Raw genomic sequence first — 24,284 nt, 5'->3', positions numbered from 1 at the left:
TGCCAAGCGTGCTAAAGCATTTTCCATTCACAAATACTTCACACTCCGGATTTGTCTGCTTTACTGTAGTTCGGAGATGAGTCCCTGTAGCGGCGTTCGGAAAATGCCCTCTTTGACGTGCGTCAAGGAATTGAGCAATTCTTGTGTATGGATTGCTTTGTGTAAATGGTTTGTTGTTTGTTTGGAATCCACACTTTCTCCCTTGGGTTCCGAACAAGTGTGTCAATGGAGGGAAGTCTGCCACGGTAGATCCTTTTGACCTGTCAGCGTGAAAGAGAGCAATTACTGAGAGGAGTGGGGGCTCTGTCCGGCTATGAACGTGAGCGTAATGCGATGTTAGTCTGCCACCGCTGCACTCACGGGATTACAGCAGACCCTTGTGCACAACAACTCGATACAGACCCCGCTTCATCAATTGCTCTGTTTTGGCAATGGGACAGGATGTAATCGTGTCCAGCTTTGGGGCACTGCATTCTTTTCTGCTTGCCATTATTTGATTAGCCCAAAATCTTGGTTTTCTGGATTTGTGAACGTTAACTAAGGACTTGGATGGAGGTTCCCAATATGACCCCTTAATTTAATCTATTCCATTTCAAAGGAATTATTTAAAGGAATTTAAGAAATAATTCAAGAAAAAAAGTCAACTTTTATTTACTCCTTATTCCAGACATTTCTAGCAGAATACAAAGGAAGATTTATTGTTGTTATTATCATTATTATTATCATGAGTAGTTGTAGTAGTATTATATATTTAGTTTAATATAAACTCTTTTCCATGTACATTTTATCAAATGGGACTGAAGAATCATAAATGGATTTAAAAAGCAGTCTATATGTCTTTCAAGAAAACAGTATCCCAAGAGGACCCTTGACTTAAACCAGTTGTCCCAACATTTTTATCACCACAAAAATAATTAATGATTTCTTGCATGACCAGTTGATCCACGGACCGATACCAGTGGTTGCAGACCACTGACTTAACCCACTTGTGAACTTGCGCACCACTTTATATGGGTCACAGAAATACTAACCTAAATCAAAGGGTTCAGTTTCAAACAAATCATTCAGATTTTGCTAATTTTATCAAATAATTCGATAAATAATCTGTATTGTTGCTTCAGCTGCTTTAATATCTAATATTTATGTTTTTAATTAATTGCCGAAAACAGTAGTAGATCTTGTTTAAAAGCACTGATTGTTTATGAATCATTTATCACTACTTAACTGAAGAATGGTCAAAGGTAAGCTAGTGAAGAAAACAACTTACATTTCCCTCTTCAGATGCTTCAGCTTCACTATAGCTTCAGCGGTCTTGGAATGCATGAGTCATGTAGAGCTACTTTTATCGTATTATTATATATACGTTTTTTTCTGGTGCTTGAAAGCGTAGGTACTAATTCATTGGAACTACAAGGAGAAGGGCGATGAGTACATTATTTAAAATTCTTCTTTTGTATTTCATGAAAGCAAGAAAGGTTTGCAAAGACATTAGGCCAGAGAAAATGAAGGTATTTCTTTGAAATAAAAGAATATGCTATATAAATATTTGACCAACCCTCAAGCACAACGGCTCTGCACTTCATTCAGCAGCTGACCTTGTCTTCTTTTGTGGGCCCTACACAGTGTTGTTCCAGCATTTGCTGTCTTTGTAAACTTCCTTTTTTCACGGTTTCCATGAATGAAACGATTTCTCTGCAGAAAAAAGCTCGCCACTCGTTTCCACACATTAGCATGCATTTTTCTTCTAATCATGACACATTTTCATTCCTTTTTAGACCGAAGTGGTTGTTAAATGTCTTTGCATGCTGATTAGAATCAGCCATTTACAGTTAAAGACCTGATTTCTTAGAAGTATATAAAATAGTGTTTTGATGAGAAATTCCACCATTCAATGGCTAAGCTGAAAGCGGCTCTGAAGTGAATAGTACGGGCAGCAGGAGGCCACCTGTACACCTGAGAAGAATCTGTTCAGTTCTTCATTTCTATACTGCACAGTGTGTAAACGGAGTCTTTACAGAGGCCAGAGATGGAGCACAGATGTACAGACAGACATACTGCACAGGTGCTACATGAGAATGGCTGAACACGCATGGAAAACTGCACAATATCCTGCATTAAATTTATAATTGAACAAATATATATGAAGTATAAGACTGTTTCAAGAAGACTTTTGTGTTTGGGCAGTTTTCATGATAGCTCATGTCTAGGTGATTGCTTAGAGCTTCATGCATTTAGGAAAGTTAATTCCATTTTAATTAAATATTTAAAATAAATCATCTAAAGCTAGAGAAAACCTATTTTCTTGTATTATACAAACACAGTAAAAAATTATTGCTGTCGTAAATGATATTTTTTTAGTCATCTCAACTTACATTAGTCAAACTGACTAAAATTATGATGTTAAACTTTGCATAACTTAAAACAATTAAGTCGAAATTAAGCTATTATAAGCTATTATATGATAAATATAAATTTATATATTATATATTAATATATTATATTTATTATTAGTTAAAGTAACATAAACGCTTTTGCTGTGATGGCTTTTTGTTTTCGAACATTTCACAAGTTTTAAGGAAAAGTTGTTTCTCAACACATTTCTAAACATAATAGTTTTAATAACTAAATTAAATAACTATTACTTTGTTTTTTGGTATTATGACATTATCTACACTGTAAAACCCACAAAGTTAAGGTAACTCAAACCCATTGAGGAAACTGATTGTAACAAACCATTTAAGTTCAAAAACTAATCCTAATGAGTACTGTGAACTTAATCCATTTGAGTAAACGAAGCAATTTGAGCACAGTAAAACACAATAAATGAAGAGAACTCAAACCAATTGAGCACTGTAAAACTCAGTAAGTTAAGGCAACTCAAACCATTTGAGGAAACCGATTGCAACAAATCATTTTAATTTAAAAAAATAATCTTTTTGAGTACTGTGAACTTACTCCATTTAAGTTGAAGTAATGAGGCATTTAATTAACTCTTTTCAAATGAGTTAATTTAACTTTGTCAATTTTGGGTTGACTACACGCAAGTTATTTTGCAAGGTTTGTGCAAGATATAGTATTCAGCTAAAAGTGCTATTTAAGGGTTTAATGAAAGTTAATTTAGGTCAAATATGCAAGTTAGTGTAATTAGGCAAGTTTTTGGTTTGTTCTGTAGCCAATCTAAAAAAAAATAAAAAAAAATTTAAGGGGCCATGTAACTACCTTATTCAAGTCTACTCTTCCCAAACACTGATGTCCATGCGTTCCACTTATTGAACACAGTGAAAACTAAAAAGACAAACAAACAAACAAACCAATGTTTCACACAAACACAACATGATCAAAAGGACATCAAAATAACCAAAAGAAAATACAAACAATATTTCCTTTACCGTTTTGGCCTGATGACCAGCAGCAGAATAATCAGGAGCATTTAACCTGTGTCTGCATTGGGATCTCACCATGCTGTCTATACAAACTCTCGCAGGTTAAATTAACCAGGGAGGATCACGTGACCTCTGACTCAATCCAACCGGAAACAAGTAAATTTATCAAATAAACATAAACCAATACACATTCAAATATTGAAATACGAAAAATAATAAACAAAATACAAGCTGATCGATTAGCTTAATTAAAAACTGCTTTTATTCCAGACAAACTAAAAGAAATGAGTTTATCCAGAAGAACAAATGTAACAGTAAACGCCTTCACTGTTTATATTCATGCAATATGAATAATGCAATATTACTATAACAATATTATTATTATTATAATACAATATTAATGTAATATACATGGGCTTTATTCAGTATATTTACATTTTTGCTGATTTTACCTATGTCTGGATTTGTAAGACTCACATTCCTGAAGCTAGAAATATTAAATAAAAATCATAAACTGAATTGGGGAGGTTGGTTTTATTAAAGTGTATATGAGGGGAACCCACTTTTTCATAGACATTAAGCTAACTAATAGTTTCTCAAACAAACTCAAACCATTATGTTACTTTATAGTTTAAATAAGTATACAGTGTAAGCAAACAGATTTTTAAAAACTCATCAGCAATCAGAATTATCTACAAAATCAGTGAATCATGATGTCCTTACTCTTCAATCAGTACATCAACACACTTTTCTTTTATCCCAAAAATCCCTGTGCTTATACTAAGGCAACTTTTTGTCAGGTGCTGACATATACAGATGAAATAGGTTTGCGTTTTGTTGTGTCTTGACAACGGGTTCGGCATCTGTACTCTTGAATAAATGTGTAGTGAGCATCGGTGTGGGTGAAAAGTCAAGACTGCATTAGAGAGATGCACAGGAGAGAAGCCGTGTGTCCATGGTGACAAGACTGGCATTTTGCCCCTATTAACTCCTCTGACCTTTGTGTGAGTAAATGTGGCTATTCTTTGAATTAATTATGCTGACGTGTAGATAGTCTGCATATTTTGTGGCTGTTTCCTATTCAGTTTTTATTTAATTATGTATTTTAAAATTATCTCTGTTTTAGTGCATTTGTGTTTTACTTTCCAATGTCCATCAGTACCATTAGTGTGAACACATTTTTGTATTACTGTATATTGTACAACAGGATATATTATTTTATTTCTTTGCAGAAATGGGTATTGATAAAAATAACTGTTATTTATATATTGGCAAAAATTTATATTATTTATAATGGCAAAACATAAAAAAAATCGGCAAGTTGAACTGTTTTGCATATAATATAATATAATATAATATAATATAATAATATAATATAATATAATATAATATAATATAATATAATATAATATAATATAATATAATATAATATAATATAATAATAATATAATATAATATAATAGAATAGAATAGAATAGAATAGAATAGAATATTATATTATATTATATTATCAAAAAAATAGCTGAAATGTTCAGCTGTTCTTAATAAAACTATAGAATTAATTAAATGTAAAACATTAATGTCTTAAAACAAAAACAATTAAACAAATAGCTAAATAGCAAAAAATTTAATAAATTAAAGAAATTTAAATTAAATGTAGGCATTTCTTTTTGGTGTGGTGACCCATGATAAATCAGAGACAATGCAAACAGGAAATGAATAAATAGAATAAAGTAATAAAATAATATAAAATAACTTAAATTAAATTAATTATACAAAGAAATAAATAAAATAAAGGCAGATCATTAGGCTGTGGCGACCCATGATAAATTATGGACAAAGCAGAAGGTAAATAAATTAATAAAATAAAATAAAGGCGGTTAATTCCGCTGTGATGACTAATGGAAAATCAGGGACAAAGCAGAAGGAAAATGTATCAAATAAAATAAAGGTGGTTCATTCCACTGTGGTAACCCATGATACATCAGGGAAAAGGTACAAGGAAAATAAATCAAATAAAAATAAAATAAAAACAAAAACAAAGATGAAAATTATTAAACAAATGAATATATACAAAAATAAAAAAATAAAACAAAGGTGGTTCATTCCACTGTGGAGACCCATGATAAATCAGGGATAAAGCAGAAGGAAAATAAAAAAATAAAAATAAATAGTAAAACAAAAGGTGGTTCATTCCACTGTGGCGACCCACAATAAATCAGGGACAAAGAAGGAAAATGAATAGAATAAAATAAAATAAACAGTATCTCACCTTTTTATACGAAACCGTCAGTAATAAAAGCCAGAAAAAAATGGTTGCTGAAATGCACTGCTTTCGTCATTAGAAACCATAGATGAGCATCTACAGGGCAAATACAGCAGGGTCTGATGGAAACAGCATGGCCAGGTTTTCATAATGAATGCTTAGGCTTTCATTCAAACCTACTCTAGCTGTGCCTTGTGACGCAAATGTCACTGATCTGAGTGCCAGAGGAGTGTGGAGGTGTGTGGATGGAGGTTGGACAGACCCTGCCTGCGTCCTCTCTGTGTCTGTGGCCTGGTCTCTGGCTGGGCTAAGCTCTCTATACCTTCTGTTCGGTCCAGGCTAATGCCAGATATCTGTGGCAAACAGTGAGACCTGGATATCTAGCCTGAGCCAAATGGGCAAGCACTCAGTGAATCACACTTCAGTGAGAAAGAGAGAGAGAGAAGGTGGAAAAGACGAATGGCATGCAGAGATTAAGTTCCTGATTTCATTTGTACAATAATAACGTGCTTCCCAGTGATAGGTTGCAGCTGGACGGGCATATGCTGTGTAAAACATATGCTGGATAAGTTGGCGGTTCATTCTGCTGTGGGGACTCCAGATTAATAAAGGGACTAAGCGAAAAGAAAATGAATGAATGAATAATAATGTGGTGCCCTGCCTTAAGTGATTGTAAACAGGGACTACAAATGCAAGTACTTTTACTAGCTACTGTCACCGTTTTTCACAATTCTAAACACAATTCTTAAAACTGCACACACAAAATGTCTCACATTTCCTTCAAAATGTACGTAACACTGCAAATTCTCCAGAACACAGTAAAGAACACAAATGCATGTGGGGGGTCTTGGAGAAAAGCGTCCATTGCCTAGAGAAGCTTTACAAACTTAGGTACATTATACTGTCTGGTGCCAGGTTGAGAAGAATTCCTCTAAAGGAATTTAGAATTTAGAAAAGGTTAATATGTGGTAGCTACAAAACTTTTTTTTGGAGCAGAACAGCCCAGTGTCATGTCACCTTTGACCTATTTATAGGCCTGTACTACAATGATTGGTTAGTAATCATTTATGAAATTAGTGTTTGCGCATTTGAGGCGTGCGTGTGTGTGACCCTAGCATTTTGATTGATTGTGTTTGGAAAAGAAAAGCAAGTGTCTTCCTGTAAGATTTTTGTGTTTTATGTAGAGAGTAGTGTGTGTGTGTTTTTTTTTTAAAGTGTTTTATGCAATTGAAATCAAGGCTGAGAAATAGCTTCTCATTTTGAGTGAGAGGTTTCAGAAATTGTGGGACATTAAATGATTTTGTGTATAAGCAGTTGGAAAAAAATGAATCAATAATGAATTGATGATATCACTGAATTGTAAAGTATTTAATAAATATTCGAATGGCATGCAGAAATTAAGTTTCTGATTTGGTTTGTACAATAATAACGTGGCATCCTGCCTTAAGTGATTTTATACATGGAGTAAAGATGCAATTAGTTTATACGAGCTATAAAAATCTATGTACATAATTTAATTTAAAATAAAACAAACAAATGAAATAAAAACAGGTAGAACTAATTGAGGAAGCACAAGTAATTGTAACTTTATAATTTTATTAATAATAATAATGATGATGATGATAACGATTATTATTATTAATATTATACTGTTAAAATATTTATATTTTATTCATTATTATAACTAGTAGGAGCAGTAAATAATATGTCTAATTATTAGGCTGGCTTGTGTAGCAAGCCAGACTACTGTTATCCTATTAAACTTATTATTATTATTATTCTATATTATTCTTCTTCTGAGACTAAAAATTAAACTCTATCTTGTCCTAGGCCTTTCAAGCTATGACCATCAAACTCGGGTCAGACCTCCGAACTATTCTGACTCGAGTTGCTATATCCTTTCCGACTGATCCGACTTTCGGTTTTCCGAAAAACGTCCCGGGACCATCGGAAAAATCCCATAGACGTAACATTGGATCAAACTTTGTGACCTCATAACTCCGCATCAGAATGTCACACAGACTTCTAACTGGGCTCATTTAACTCAGACTATCAAACTGCCAATGACTGACCACCTTTAAACTTTCTGGCCACGCCCTAGCAACCACTTTTGGACCCTAGAAACCGTCCCATAGACTTCCATTGCAAAATACTCTCATTGACTTTGCATGGGATCAAACTTTGTGAGCTCATAACTCTGCATCAGACTGTCCTACAGACTAATGATTGAGCTCATTTAACTCAGTCTAGCCAGCAGCCAATCACTGATGTCCTTTTAACTTTCTAGCCACACCCTAACAACCAGATACTGCACCCTAGCAACTGTCCCATAGACTGCCATTAAAGAGGTTCAGACTGATATTGTCATGCTGCAGTGTGATAGAGACATGGGGGTTGTTTTTAACTGTTCATACTGGCAAGAAGCTTTGATACATCATCAGTCTAAGCTGTCAATCAACTCCATAGCAACAAAACAGACTAACCTAGCAACGATATAACAGCAGCTATATCTCAGCATCAGAACATCGTAGAGAGGCGGGGGTTGGCTTGTTTGACTCATGCTCGCACACCATCTATCTATCTATCTATCTATCTATCTATCTATCTATCTATCTATCTATCTATCTATCTATCTATCTATCTATCTATCTATCTATCTATCTATCTATCTATCTATCTACTGTTTTAATCTATCTATCTATCTATCTATCTATCTATCTATCTATCTATCTATCTATCTATCTATCTATCTATCTATCTATCTATCTATCTATCTATCTATCTATCTATAAACTGCTTCTATCTATCTATCTATCTATCTATCTATCTATCTATCTATCTATCTATCTATCTATCTATCTATCTATCTATCTATCTATCTATCTATCTATCTATCTATCTATCTATCCATCATGCTAACAACATGCTAATTCATGCTAGAATCATGCTAGTTACATGCTAATTCATGCTAGAATCATGCTAGTCACATGCTAATTTATGCTAGAATCATGCTAGTCACATGCTAATTCATGCTAGAAACATGCTAATTCATGCTAGAATCATGCTAGTTACATGCTAAATCATGTTAGAATCATGCTAACAACATGCTAATTCGTACTAGAATCATGCTAGTAGCATGCTAATTCATGTTACAATCATGCTAACAACATGCTAATTCATGCTAGAATTATGCTAGGAACATGCTAATTCATGCTAGAATCATGCTGACAACATGCTAATTTAAGCTAGAATCATGCTAGTCACATGCTAATTCATGCTAGAATCATGCTAGTCAAATGCTAATTCATTCTAGAATCATGCTAACAACATGCTAATTCATGCTAGAATCATGCTAGTAACATACTAATTTATGCTAGAATCATGCTAACAACATGCTAATTCATGCTAGAATCATGCTAGTAACATGCTAATTCTTGCTAGAATCATGCTAACAACATGCTAATTCATGCTAGAATCGTGCTAATTCATGCTAAAATCATGCTAGTAACATGCTAATTCTTGATAAAATCAAGCTAGGTACATGCTAAATCATGCTAGAATCATGCTAGTAACATGCTAATTCATGCTAGAATCGTGCTAGTAACATGCTAATTCATACTAGAATCATGCTAGTAACATGATAATTCATGCTAGAATCATTCTAGTAACATGCTAATTCATGCTAGAATCATGCTAGTAACATGCTAATTCATGCTAGAATCGTGCTAATAACATGCTAAATCATGCTAGAATCATGCTAATAACATGCTAAATCATGCTAGAATCATGCTAACAACATGCTAATTCATGCTAGAATCATGCTAACAACATGCTAATTCATGCTAGAATCATGCTAACATTATGCTAATTCATGCTAGAATCATGCTAACAACATCTATCTATCTATCTATCTATCTATCTATCTATCCATCTATCCATCTATCCATCTATCTATCTATCTATCTATCTTTTCATACTTTTTAAAACTGTTTAAATAAACTATTACCGTCAGGCTTTCACAAGCCAGCCTCAAAGTTTGTTCTCAAACTTTAAGAATCTAGTTACAATTACACTGATTAACAAAGAAATATCACTTTAATAACTAATACATTTTATATATTAATTTATATAATAATAATTATTTATTCATTTTCATCAGCTTAATCCCTTTAATCATCAGTGGTCGCCACAGCGGAATGAACCATCTAACAATAGTTAACTTTATTATTACTATTAATATTAAAAGTATTAAAGTTGTTTTAAGCTTGATTTTTATTAATTTGTTGTTATTATTATTACTACTACTGTAGTAGTAGCAGCAGCAGCAGCAAGTAGCAGCATAAGTAATAATAAATCAAACAATTAAAATTAAATGGATCAATAATGAATTGATGGTACCACTGAATTGTAAAGTATTTAATAAACATTAGCTGTAAACTTTTATTATTTATTCACCCTTCAAGCTTTTAACTTCTTTTGAAAGTTACAGGGAAATATCCTGTGTTTTAATTATTCCTTTATGTTGATAAACATAACAGAAACATAAATCATGCACTCCATCTACAAACTTGTGAAAATATTTAATGGAATTGTCATTATAAGTGACACTGTTAGCATGCTCTGCTCATGTGAAAAGACCCCACTGCTGCCCACTAGATTACATGTTTATAATACAGTCTTTGTGAATTTAAAATCACGCTAAACCATACAGTACATTCACAGGCATTGTTAGGAATAATAAAAAATAAAGTTACTGGCCAACTTGCTACTAACACATTCATGTACATGACAAAAAGTGTGTTTTACTTACTACACTTCTCATTTGCTAATTTTAGTCCCTGAAATTACAGCCGATATTCATTTCTAGGTATGCTCTGAAATTCAAAATATGAAGAACCCCAAGTACAGCAGCAGAGAGTGGGCAGTGAGTTCAGTCATGCTGACCCCTGGACTTATAGCATGTTAATGTAGATTTCAGTGCTGGAGTGTGTACCGCCGGCAGCGTTTCTGTGTCTGTATGTGTTTGTGTGCATCCTACTGTATGTGTGTGCGCAGTCATAGCAGTGGCCAGGCCCAGTGTGTGGGCTGAATCAGGAAGTGGGCAGGCAGGCATGTGGCCCTCTGCCACTCGGGCCCCAGGGTTCCTATCACAGATGGCCCACTGACATTAGCCCAGGCCTGGGGTCAGATAAGACATCATATGGAGAGAAAGAGACAGCGAGTCTCATGACATTCTCAGCCCGAAAGGATGAACAGACAACACTGCGAGACTCTCAGATGAAAGACACGCAGAGACTCTTGCTCAGGTGAGGCGGCTTTTGGAAATTCTGCAAATCGGAGATGTTTAAGAACAGCCAGGAAAAAAAGGTGGGTTTATTCCAGGAAATCACAGGTGAGACCACCTGTCTCTCCTGGCCTGAATAAACCACATTCCAGGGCCATTTCATGCCGGAAAATCAGTTTGCCACGATCCAGATTCACATAAAAGCAATTCACGGTGCAGATCTTTCCCAGGTACAGATTTGACTTTTAACAGCGTATATTTACTGGTTTTTATTACACAGGCATAAATTTATCAGGAGACCTTGCTTGAACTGGCATGGTTCAAAGGTAAAAGTTGTTTCTAAGTAAGGTATTTTTTAATCTCCTCTTTTTCTTTTCACACAGCACTGTCAGACAGATCAAATTTGATTCCTCTTTTCTTTTTCTCACCCAGACTCGCTCTGCTCTCTGAGAGTCTGTGGCCTCCATTATTAATGTAGAAAAAATCTGGATTTACACAGCAGGCTGGTGGATTGTACCCTATAAAACGTATCATCCAGCGAATGAGTCACTCTATGCTGGACACGAGATTTTATAGGCAATCGTTTCAACAAAACCTTTCTTAAAAGGTTCGTGGAAAATAAGGCTGGTCTCATGCACATTGAGTGTGTTGCATTTCAGTTGCTGGTGTTCTAGCCAGTTTGTTTTAGTGCAATTCATACCATTCATATTTTGAATTGCTTTTTGTTTTTATATTATCTATTTTAATTTGAGATGTAGTTTTAATGTACTACTTTTCTTGTGATTTTACTTTTAAATGTCTACTTACAAATTTGATCAATTAAATAGGTCAGACTTTATTTTAAGGTACCATAATTGCTATTATTAAACTATTAACAGTAACTTTTACCTCAATAAACTCCCAATTTGCTGCTCATCAATAGTTTTTAGGGTAGGGTTACACTGTAAAATATTTGATTTTAAAGTTACAGTAAATTACTGGCTAATAATTGCATTAAATTCACAGTATATTACTGTAAGGTACTTCATGATAACAATAATTCTGTAAATATTTCTAAATATAAAAAGTGCCTGTATACTAGCATAAAAGTAAATATGTATTAATTTCAAAATTGAATAAAATAAAAACAGTGTTTGAATACCTATAACGTGCAAAAGATTTTACAGTAATTTGCTGTAATCATGATGCCTGCCTTAATTTCACAATAAAAATCTGAATATGTAAAAATTAAACAGTCAAATCCTGTAAAGTGACACTAATGTAATTAACTGTGGAGAATTACAGTAACATGTTGTGAAATTCTAAGAATGTATTACAGTGTAGGGATGTAGAATAAGATCATCCAGAATATGTACTTTATTAATAAACTGTCTATAACCTAATAATAGACAGGTTTAAGCCACTGGTTTATAGTGAGAATAAAAGTGTTAACAATAAATTTGTATAATATTAGCACTTTAACAAATTAAAATAGCTAAAACTGAAATATCTTATATTTTATTTAGGTCAGATGGGTTAGTCAAATTCAGAATGAAAATTCTTGCAATTTTGTAGTTGGGGTAGTAGAGTTTGAATGTAGGGGCTGAAATCTATTTATGCTCAGAATATGAACTTGGTAAATAAGGTAATAAGGTAAACGGGTTTTATGATTGAACATTAAACTGAATAATACATTTGTTTTAAATATTGTAAATATGTATTTATGTAATGTTTGTATAATTTATTAATGTGATGGCTAAACACAATTTTCAAAATTTCAACAACCATTCCTCTTTATTTCTTTTCTATCTATTTAGGCGTAAACATCTTGACAGGGTGTAAATGATGTGATACTATTCAGGTATTACTTTACCACAGCTAAATAATGTGCCTTCATCATAGCTTTTTAGTCAGGGGTCACCAATCTCGGTCCTAGAGGGCCGGTGTCCCTGCAGGGTTTAGCTCCATCCTGCCTCAACACACTTTTCTGGATGTTTCAAGTATACATAGTAAGACCTTGATCAGCTTGTTCAGGTGTGTTTGATTAGAGTTGGAGCTAAAATCTGTAGGACACTGGCCCTCCAGGAACAAGTTTGGTGACCCATGTTTTTAGTAATGCAACATATTGTAAACATTAAGAATAATACAATATTGATATTAGAGTAATCTGATGGTAATGCTTCTGAGGAATCTTCTGAAAATCTGCATCTGAGGAATCTGCTTCTGAGGATATTAGAGGAATCTGATGGTAATCTTTCTTTATCCGAGTTTTAGGATCCTCAAGCCTTAGGGAGACATTGAGTGTGTGACATTTTCTATGGGAATCTTACTTCAGATTCAAAAACAGATAGATTCACATTAATAGAAAAGGAGAGGTTATTCTAATGGAAGCCATGCACCTGAAATCTTCAACCGCTAAAGAGAAGAGAGCAGCTGACGTTTATTCAGCCTACTGACGTGCTGACATCGAGGCAAGGTGAGGGCCTCACTTATATTTTTAGCCTGTGAATGGAAGGAGCCATGAGTTGAGTCAGAGGGAAGAACAGACAGAAAAGAAATGGAAGGAAACAGGGAAAAAAAAAACTATTTGGCAGGCAGATGGAGAGGCAGCAGCCGTGGGTTGCTGTGACTGAGATTGTGCTGCTCTATTTAAAAACCACAGGAGTTTGTTAATGCTGCCGTGGGGTACATGTTATGTGTGTGGAGATGGAGAGACAGGAGTGTGTAAGTAAGTGGGAGGACAGAGAGGAGGAAATAGAAAAACTGCCGCCAGCATTGCAGCCCTCATTACAGTGCGACACAGATCTGACCACATACAGTAGTGCTCTGGGCTCGACACTTATCTGTTGACATTGTAGCATGACTGTTGTTCATGGTTGGACATCGTTGACCTTCGACCCCTGCCCTTGGTGAGCATCAATGTTTCAAATCTGAATATAGAGATATTTGTTTTTTTGCATCAGTATTCAGTAGTAGTGGCTGATTCTGGTAATGCCTTATGATTTTACTGTACACTTAAATGATGAGAGAGAGAATTTTGATTTTATTACCATATTAGCTTCTCTGGCCATGTCATGGCAAACAAACTGATCAAGTTTACCACATTTTATAAATACCACTTTTCTATAATTATAAAAATATTCTAACAATTAAAAGTTATCAACAGCAATAAACAATACACAAGATAAAATACATAAATAATAATAATAATAATAATGATAATATATAAAATAAAAATCAAAAACATTTTTTAAGGTTTACTTTTGATAAGGAAATGTACAATTTTAGAAGAATTCACATTCAAAAATATTTGATTTAAAGTCTTCCCAGAAATATTTTTTTTTCTGATAACATTAAAAATAGGGCATTCGACAAGTATATGTTTAACAGTTTGGTTTCTGCTGCAATATTGGCACTTATATAAATGTTCATGTCTCGTGTGCCCCACTTAAATGATGTTTACTATTAATTTTAAGTGCAGTTTTTATTTTTGATAATAAAATAAAATTTTAAATTTGATAATAATAATTAATAATTGAATATTGAAATGAATAATTTAATTTATTTTAAACGTAATTTATTTATGCATTTATTTTTAGAATGTATTGAGTTGGTTGTATCTTCTGTTGGTTAATATTTTCATGTAGATTTTATGCAATTTTTATGCTAATGCTAATGTTTTTATGCTAATTTTTATGATTATTAGTAAAAACAAAATAGTTACTTTGGGATAAATATTTTCATGATTTCTTTTCTCGCTATTTCTTTTCAATGTAATGTGTGTGTTAAAAATTTTTTGTTTATAAATATAATAAAAATATTTTAAAATATATATATATATATAAAAAACAAATAAACAAAATTTATTTTCTAAAAACAATACAATATTTATTATATTTTATTATATGAATTATGTTATATTATATTTTATTACGTTATAAAATTTTAAGCTTAACCTGAAATCACCCATTGTACAGTACAGAACCCATTGTCTGCCAAGTACTTGAGCAAAATAACGTTCACATATTACTGTAATCTATATCTAGACATCAGCTTCTGACCTAAGCCACCACATTATATTAAATTACATGAAATAACGGTATTAGCAAGAAGACATTTTCTAAAATTGCTGCAAAAGTCTGTATAAGGGAAGGCCCCCATATGCCCAAATGCCCAGTGCACTCATGGTGTTTGTCTCTCAGTGCCAGTTAAGGCAGGTCGCTCTGCGATAGCAAGGAGAAAAGACTGCCACTCGTCCATCTGCGTACAGTCACACCACACAAAAGCCGAGCAGGAAGTCATTCTCAGTGGGAGAAACTAGATCTTTATTTGCTTTCTGTCTGCATTTATCACCAGTAGAGACGACTGAAGCTGCCCAGGTTGAAAGTAAATACGGGTGTCCTTGGAGAAAAGGGGTATCCGCTTTTGGCTTTACTATTGGACTGTATTAATATAGCCAGCCATTGGTTGCATCAGTCAGGATGCATGTGGCTTAAAGAATGAACCTTAGTTACTATTAACACCTCTGTCTACAACAAAAAACTTGAGGTTAGTACTGTAAGTATTTTGGTTTTGGTTAAAAGCAAATTGTGCATTTGAGTACCTAGTAATATTGATGAACAACTTCGTACTCATTGCGGGTTAAAAGGGGTAGCTCATCCAAAACTAAAAATTCTGTCATTATTTACTGTCTTTAATCACAAACCTAATTCAAAATTATTAACCCCCTTTTTTTCCAACACATTTCTAAACATAATATTTTAACTAATTTCCAATAAATTAATTTGATCTTTGCCATGATTACAGTAAATGATATCTTAATTATTTAAGCCGTTTGGGGGTTAATAAATTGTCATTTTTGGGTGAACTCTTCTCTTCTCTTAAATATGATGATTTGGTTTATGGTTATTGCTAGTAATTGTGCATAATTATTATATAGGAAAGATTAGTAATGTGTATAAAGGGTTTTGCATTTTTAGTAATATTCTTTTTTAATAGAAATTACCTTTCATTTTGCAAGGATGTATTAAATCAATGTATCAAAGGGACGAATAAGCTATTTATGTTACAAAAGATTTCTATTTCTTTGAAACGTCTTATTTATGAAATAATCCTGAAAACAGTATTACAGTTTCCAGAAGAATTCATGGAATTTCCAGATGTATGAATGTTTTAAATAACTCAAATCAGCATTTTAGATAGATTTCTGAATGATTATGTGTCAGACAGAATGTAATACTTGCTGTAATTCAAACTTTAACAAACAGGAATAAATTGCATATTGTTTTTTTTGAGACGCTTCTTCTTCATTCAACAGTGTTGATTTTAAAATCATCCCTGATTACACAGATCTGTGGTAAAACTATACAGTAAAAACACTCTATTAAGCATTCAAGGCCAATGGACCCTTTTCACATTTCCGGGTTTCTCAACATTGAAGTCCTCATAGTTGGATAAACTTAGTTTTACAATAATGTTTGCTGAAATAATAAAAGATAAACTTCACGATGGTGTTATCAAGACTTTTAGAGAAAGGAAACAATATGTGAGACTGATAATGGCAGATAGATGAGAAAACAACTTCAAATTTATTGTCCTGCCCCCATAGATGTTGCATTAGAAACACCTCACACAAGCGGTAATTCGTTTTTTTTTTTTGTAATTTGATGCAAAGATAATATAATACATACATCAATGCATATAAATGTACATACAGTACAAAATTGAATTTCAATGAATTAAGATTTTGTTGACCGTTAAATGTGTCATGTGAAAAGGGTCTATAGTCGCAATGTCACGTTGTACAAATAAACGCTATGAACTTTGGTGGTCAACATGCTTGGATTTACACACAATTGTAGTTTACACAAATTTAACATCTGCATCATTTTCAATATTTATATAATATTTATAAAGCCCAAAAATACTGTTTTCATTTTAATGACTGACCAAAGTGTGTTTATTTGAAAACTGTAAACGATCACTATTATAGACAAAGTAATGTAAAATGTGGTTTTCTTAATCTAATAATAAAAAAAAACTTGTTTTCTAGCTAAATTCAAAATAAATAATAATAAAAATCAATCATAAACCTTTCAATAGTAGCACATAAAATATATTAGTCTGCATTTTCATAAATAAAAAAAATAGTTTACAGTGTTCCTCATCCACAACAAGTTCTTCAGCGTATACCCAAAAACTCTTAAGGCATGCAAAAAAAATCCCACCAGTGGCCAGCCTGTAGGGATATCCCATCAGCAGGTAGACATAAACACACTGAGATCCTCACACACTCAGACTGCAGCATATGCAGCCCATGCATGTCTGGCCCATGGAGAGGGTGGAATGTGGAAAACCTCGTAACGCACCTCTGATTTTCCACTCCTGCTGTGTACACATCCCATTATCAGTTTTATAAGAACGCTGGAAATTCCTCCAGCGTGCAGATGCCCTGGGCGGCACGGCCACTACATTCCTGACTGGGGGGCCTCTTTCCGAGACAAGTTAGGGTGGCCCCTTCATGGCTCGTTTAATAGTGATATAAAAAAAACTGCTTTGCTCCTTTTCCCTATTTCCCCAGTCATCAGCATGCCATGCAACACTGCATAATGTGTGTGTATATAGCTGCATGTGTGCGTGTCTCAAATACTGTGACCTCATGATTTGGCAGTCATTCGCTCAGCGCTTGTTGATCCAAAAGTAATTAAAGACCGGTTAGGTGTTTTTAGCAATGGAAAATGGAAAAGGAACTGTTGATAGATTCCTAATGTGTCATAGAATTGGACCGATTGTATAATATGCAGGGTGGACAAAGTTCAGTTTCAATGTTATTTTTTGTTAACGCTTGAAACGGGTGGATTTATGGTTGTCTGAATGTATTTTGACAAGCGCAATACTTGAAAATCATGTCTTGTAGAGGCAAAAAAGCATGTAGACATTGCAGCTAAATTCTATCAAGTCATTTTATGATGTTTAATCCTGTTTTACATTCACAGTTTGCTAATTTACAGGAGTGACAACCACATTAAACAACCAAATTAATTCAACAGCATTTACGTAAATGCTATGCAGTGTGTATCGAAGATTTCCTTTCATTATTTTATGATTATAACACAACACTGCACTTTGAAGTTTATTTCTTTACCATGCGATTACAAAAAATAAATTAACCCACAGCTAATGGATGATGGCCAACTTATTTTTATGCAAATTTAAAATAAACAATACCTTAATATAATAAATCATAGAAATGTTAACATGGATTTTTTTTTACTGTTGTGACAAAAAAATGTGAAATGTTTTTTTTTTTTATTGTAATTTTCAAACAACACAGTTTAACTAATTATGATGACTAGCCGGGAAATTTTATTTATTTATTTATTTAATTAGGTTTTAATGCCATATCAGCAGCGTTGGCTATATTCATGGCAAAAGCTACAGTAAATAGTAATACACAATATAATATATAATTCACAATTATATTGGTTTCTTAATAAGCATTAAGCGCAAAAACAGCACCGGAGCATTTTATAGCAGCTGAAGGTCAGACGATTCATCAGCAGATCGCTTGTCTGTGTTTGCACTCGGTAAACATTGAAGTGAAGTGCTGTGAACTGATGACCTTCACGGCCAATCACAGTCATTTCTGTTGAGCACTGGTGAACACTATGAACAAAGCTGTGTTTAAGAACACGTTCAACAGCACTTAAATGATAGCGGAAAATGTACGTTTTTCAGTAACGAAATTCAGTATCATGACGATCAGTTCAATTAAGTTTAGTTTGATAAATGGCATGTAAAATGTATATTTGGCTAAAATAAATGTTGGTAACACTTTATTTTTATGGTCCATTTGAGTATTAGTAGACTTTCTGCTTAATATGTGTTGATACCTACTGCTCCTTTAACAGACATTTAACTGACTATAAGAAACTTTGCAGGAACATGTCAACTTACACCACACCTAACCCTAACCTCAACTTAACAGTCTACTTATAATCTAATGTAGATGCAATATAACTTAAATTTAACAAACGGACCATCAAAATAAAGCGTGATCAAAATGTTAGCTTACTAGTGCCATTTCCTTTAACTTCTGATATTCCTTTTATTTTCACTATCCATTCACAACAGACCTTTGGGTCACTGGGAAAGCACTGAAATTATACATTTGTGTCACTTTCTTTTCGCTGAAAAGATATACAGCCAGTTACAAAACAATAGGCAAATCACAGACGCCATTTCAGTGTGACTCCAGGTGATAGTTTTGGGTTTCTTCTCATCGCAGCCTCGCTTTTGTTTTTAAAATGGCGGCCGTGTGAAATCAGTCTATAGTAATAGTTTTCTATTATGCAAAAATAGCAAAGTCAGTGGTAGCGAATGATAACAAAAGTATCATCCAATCACATTTCATGTATTGCTGAGAACATACAAGATATTAGGAATAATGCACATTTGGGATGTGCGGTAAGGTGGCGCAGTGGGTAGTGATGTCGCCTCACAGCAAGAAGGTCGCCGGGTCGAGTCCCAGCTGGGTCAGTTGGCATTTCTGTGTGGAGTTTTTGCATGTTCTCCCCGTGTTTACGTGGGTTTCCTCTGGGTGCTCCAGTTTCCCCCACAGTCCAAAGACATGGGGTATAGGTGAACTGAATTAACTAACTTGGCCATAGTGTATAAGAGAGGGTGTATGGGTGTTTCCCAGTACTACGTAGGTTAAAGCTGGAAAGGCATCCGCTGTGCAAAACACATGCTGGATAAGTTGGTGGTTCATTCCGCTGTGGCAACCCCTAGGCCAAAGAACTAAGCCAAGGGGAAATGAATGAATGACTAAATTAATAATTTAAGACAATTTTAATGGCATATAATAATCAGTTTTAATCAATCACAATTGTTTAGTCCCTTATTCATCAGGGGTGGCTACAGCAGAATGAACCGCCAACTATTCCAAATGAACAAAATTCAAATTCACATTGTTTTGGCACATTTGCAGCTCCACAAATGTGGTCGTTACTCCTGCACCTTTACAGTCTGTTTGTAGTCAGTGTAATATATTTAGCAATGATAACTTTTCCATTCTAGAAGTCATATGCTTGTATTATCTGGGTCAGGTATACTGTAAATACACCAGAACAGTTCCAAAACAGGGCTGTGGATATTGAATCAGGCTTTTACAGCAAATAAGCGATCGTGCCTGGAATTCATTTAGCACATATTTTACACAGTAACAATGGTATCTTGGAATTCACCCCTCCTTTTGAAATCCGTATCAACACATTTGGAATGCATGACGTCTACATCTGAGATTCTCAAACAGATTTGACGTAGTCACATTTCACTACAGTAGAACCCCACAAGTACATGAGCGGCTAATCTGGGTTCAGATGGGATCACCGTTGTTTTGCTTGAGAAGTGTTACAATCCACTTTTGGTATTATTTGTGTGTTCTGTTCTAAATTTACCTCAAAACTACTTTTAGATTATACACGTGCTGATCAGGTGCAGCTGTGACGTGGCAGTTTTAGCAGCTCTCAGATGGGTTTAATAAAGCGTCAGAGATGATGTCGTGTTTGGGTGTGCTTTCTATATTAATCATGAAATGTGGCTCAGTCAGGTGCTGCAATGACGTGGCCATTTTAGCAGTTGTTTTTTGGGACAGATTTCACAAAAGTATTAAAGATTATGTATTATTAGGATGTTCCGTTCTATAATAAACTATATTTAGGAATTGTTTTTGGTAGATGGCTTAAGCAGTTGGTTGGAAAATATTACACACCACTTACAACGGATTACTGAAAGAGATGCTAGACAGTAGGGCTGCACAATTCTGGCAAAATTTTTGTTTTTTTTGCTTAAAGTTAAGACCAAGATTTTCTCACGATTCTGTAGATGTCAAATAAAGTTTAATATGAGTAGGCTATTATTATTGTTAATTCTCAAACATAAGTTTTTTTTTTTTTTTTAATATTAGGCTTGTGTAGGTATACTGTTGGTTAAAATGCTAAATTTTGTATATACTTGCGATGACGGACTAAAATATGTCCTGGTCATCAATGCACAGTAAAGTGATCAGAATACAACTATTTATAATTGTAAAGTTGAATTATTATTATTATTGACAACATAATTACACAATTTTTTTTTACTGGTAAAATGAGATATATATATATATATAAATATATAACACAACAAATCAAATGCTTTTCGTAATCATTTAAATCATCTTATCACATTATAAAGTTATGATGGGCGTGCTTTCGGTTTCACTTTTACTGCAGAGTGTGGTTCAAACATACATGCAAATCATAATATCAGCTACTAAACGATCACGTTATTTACAACTTTATTACCTGTTATACAAAGCCTATGCAGGTTCTGTTCATTACATCAATCGTAGGCATGTGCATCAGCTCACATGTGATTTCGCAGCCAGGAAGACATCATTACATTAAGACAGAAATTACATTTTTGGGTAAATTATATCTTATAACTACAGAATTTGACACTTTTAACACAATATGGAGGTGTCCACGTTGCTGAACAATGTATATAAAAAAACATAAAGACTTTGTAAAGATGCTGGATTAAGTGTGTGTGTGTGTGTGTGTGTGTGTCTTTTTTTGATTAATTGTGTAGCCATATTAGACAGACTTTGATTAGCATATGTTCAATGGTACAAATGAATTTGCAATGCACATTATATTGGTTATTGGGTAATATTACTGTTTTATTTATTAGAATTAATTAGTGCTTAATATTTTATTGTTTAACAGTGATAACATTATACATAAATAACATGAAATATGCTATTATTGTACTGTACATTATAATGTTATGGTCCCCTAATTACCTTGTCATATTTATAACAGCTGATCTTAGTTTTTATTTCTAATCTAATTTTAATTTGCATATGTTGATTGTTCAATGATATTGGAGACACTGTTACAGTTTTTTCAAATACTTTGAAATAGGCTTTATAGTTTGAAATCTATTTTTATTTACACACAATGTGTAACGTAAAATAAAATGATTGGCAACACTTTATTTTGATGGTTCATTTGAGTGTTAGTAAACTGCTTAATATCTGCTGATGCTGCTCCTTCAACAGACATTTAACTGACTATAAGAAACTTTGCAAGTACACGTCAACTTACACTAACCCTAACCTCAAGCCTACAGTCTACTTATAATCTATTGAAAATTAGTTGCCATGTATATGCAACGTAACCTAAATAAAAAAAAACGGACCATCAAAATAAAATGTCACCAAATTATTTATACTGTAGCTCGATCGTAGCCACACATGCAAATACATTTAGTGGGCCAGAAGGACCTCAGCTGTGAGACAGAGTATCCGTTATTGCTTTATTACATTGAAAAATACAAATTAAATACGTAGAAAAACACCCACGATTTCCCTATGCGGTTTGTTTATTTGTCTGTTTATTTACTTCTCTTAACCCTAGCCTGACATGTCTCCGGGGATAAATGTAAATACACACGTACAAACAAGCTCTCTCGTGATGCGTACACACCCTTAAGAGACGTACACAAACAGCATGCATACACACTTAAACATTCAAGAGGCCTCATGTGTGCGTTCCAGCTCCAGGCCAGATGATGAGGACTTGTTTGCGATGGGGGCCAGCAGTGACCTCAGACTCTTAACAGAGAAGCTAGTGTACCCCTCCACCCTTCTGAAACACACACACACACAGATTCGCAGAGTGTGGTTTGTATACCCTTACGCCCCAGCGAGACAGCACAGCATCTGTTATGTAAGTCACATACACACTGCCAGAGTTCACAGCGAGTTTCTCAACCGAGTTAGACGGTGGACCTCAGTGACACCTCGTCCCCTTCATCTACTAGGAGGTCTGTATTGTCAGAGACACAAAAGAGGACATCCTGGGTGTTACATAACAGACTCACATCTTAGGATTTTGGAGGCTCATCCCGCTTTTCACCTTTTATTTGTGCCAAATTGAATTTGCTCTACGTTTACCTCGGTTTTTCTGAAGCATACACTTCATTGTCCGGAGATGATCCTCTAAGAGAGGGCTTCCCCTTCGAGAGTCAACTTATGAGACCAGCTGAACTGTGCTCTTATACACTGTTACATGTTTGTACAAAGACTGCTAAAAAAAGGTTTTGTGTCTGTCAGGTGAAATGAGCGTTCAGGTTGTTTGAGTGTGGCAGATGTGTTTTCAAGACTGAAATTGGAGGGGAAATTGCCTGTTGAAATTGCAATGGCCATTAGGACTGGCACATTTGATTTGTGGCTGGGCATGGTTGGTGTTTTCATCTTGGAAAGTGTTGATAGACAAGCCTTGGCTTTTGGAATAACTCACACACTCACTTTCTTGAAACACACAGTGTTGTCTTGAAAGTTATGTAAAAGTATTGATTTAATCTTGTGCTTCAATATGTGGGGTTCACAATCGACTGCTGAAAAAAAGCAGCACAAAAATAAATTTTGCAAATTTGAGTCTGAATTGAAACAAAGTAAAATAAATTCTGCTCATCAAGATAGGTAAAGCATGATTAACAAATAACTGTTGTTTGTAACAGTGATTCTTTTTTAGATTGAATCAGATTCATAACACAGGACTAGCATAGTCCAATCCAATCTCCTTTTTTTTCATAAATCATATGCAATATTAATTAAAACTATAAATTATCTTATGCTCAATTACATATAGTGAGGCCCAAATGGTACACTATACACTATGTACTTATTATGCACTTCCTGAGCAGCATAGTATATGTACTGTATGTAGTGTCATCCCAAATGGAACACCAAAGTTTTTTTTTTTTTTTTCTAAGTGGAAATTCAAACTGTTTCCCAGATCATGTTTGACGGTTGGCAAATAAGTTAAACAAATGACCAAACTACCAAATAATACCTCCCCTCTCAAAGGAGAATTTTGCTTTCACAATCCAAAATAAATAAAGTAATCCAACATGAGCGCCCGAAAGCTCCACCCCCTTCCGTTATATGAGAAAACCTGTGGTCGTTGAGTGCGTAAAGTGTCCAACATTCCACTTCTTTTTAACGGTTGACTAAGCGCATCATCCAGATATTTAACGTACACTTATTCTTTTTAAAGTTTTCAGTTTGAATGGACTCCTTATACTACAAAATGATGGAGAATAGTGCATAAGTATGTGATTTGAAACACACCGGACACACACATCTAGGGCCATACATACTTGCAAAAGAAAAGAAAGTTTTGCAAACAAAAAAAAAAAATGAGCAAAATAAATAAATCAATGCAAATCTCCAAAAATTGCCAAGTGAAAATAATTTTTTGTGAAATAAAAATGTATTTTGCTAACAACAATAAAGAACTGCAAAGGGAAAATTTAGTTTTAG

At 34.0% G+C, this 24,284-nt stretch overlaps 2 protein-coding genes across 12 annotated transcripts in view; one reads left to right on the top strand and one right to left on the bottom strand.

Annotated features, from left to right (window-relative positions):
- Nucleotides 1-24,284, bottom strand: part of aig1 (androgen-induced 1 (H. sapiens)) — a 252,745-nt gene that overhangs the window by 171,939 nt on the left and 56,522 nt on the right. The gene's annotated exons all lie outside the window — the stretch shown is intronic.
- Nucleotides 1-24,284, top strand: part of hivep2a (HIVEP zinc finger 2a) — a 124,330-nt gene that overhangs the window by 60,688 nt on the left and 39,358 nt on the right. The gene's annotated exons all lie outside the window — the stretch shown is intronic.

This window comes from Danio rerio, chromosome 20 (genome assembly GCF_049306965.1).
Source record: "Danio rerio strain Tuebingen ecotype United States chromosome 20, GRCz12tu, whole genome shotgun sequence".
In the NCBI taxonomy this organism is placed as follows: Eukaryota; Metazoa; Chordata; class Actinopteri; order Cypriniformes; family Danionidae; genus Danio; species Danio rerio.
The sequence above is the reverse complement of the archived record's forward strand: the minus strand, read 5'-3'. Positions and strand labels throughout refer to the sequence as shown.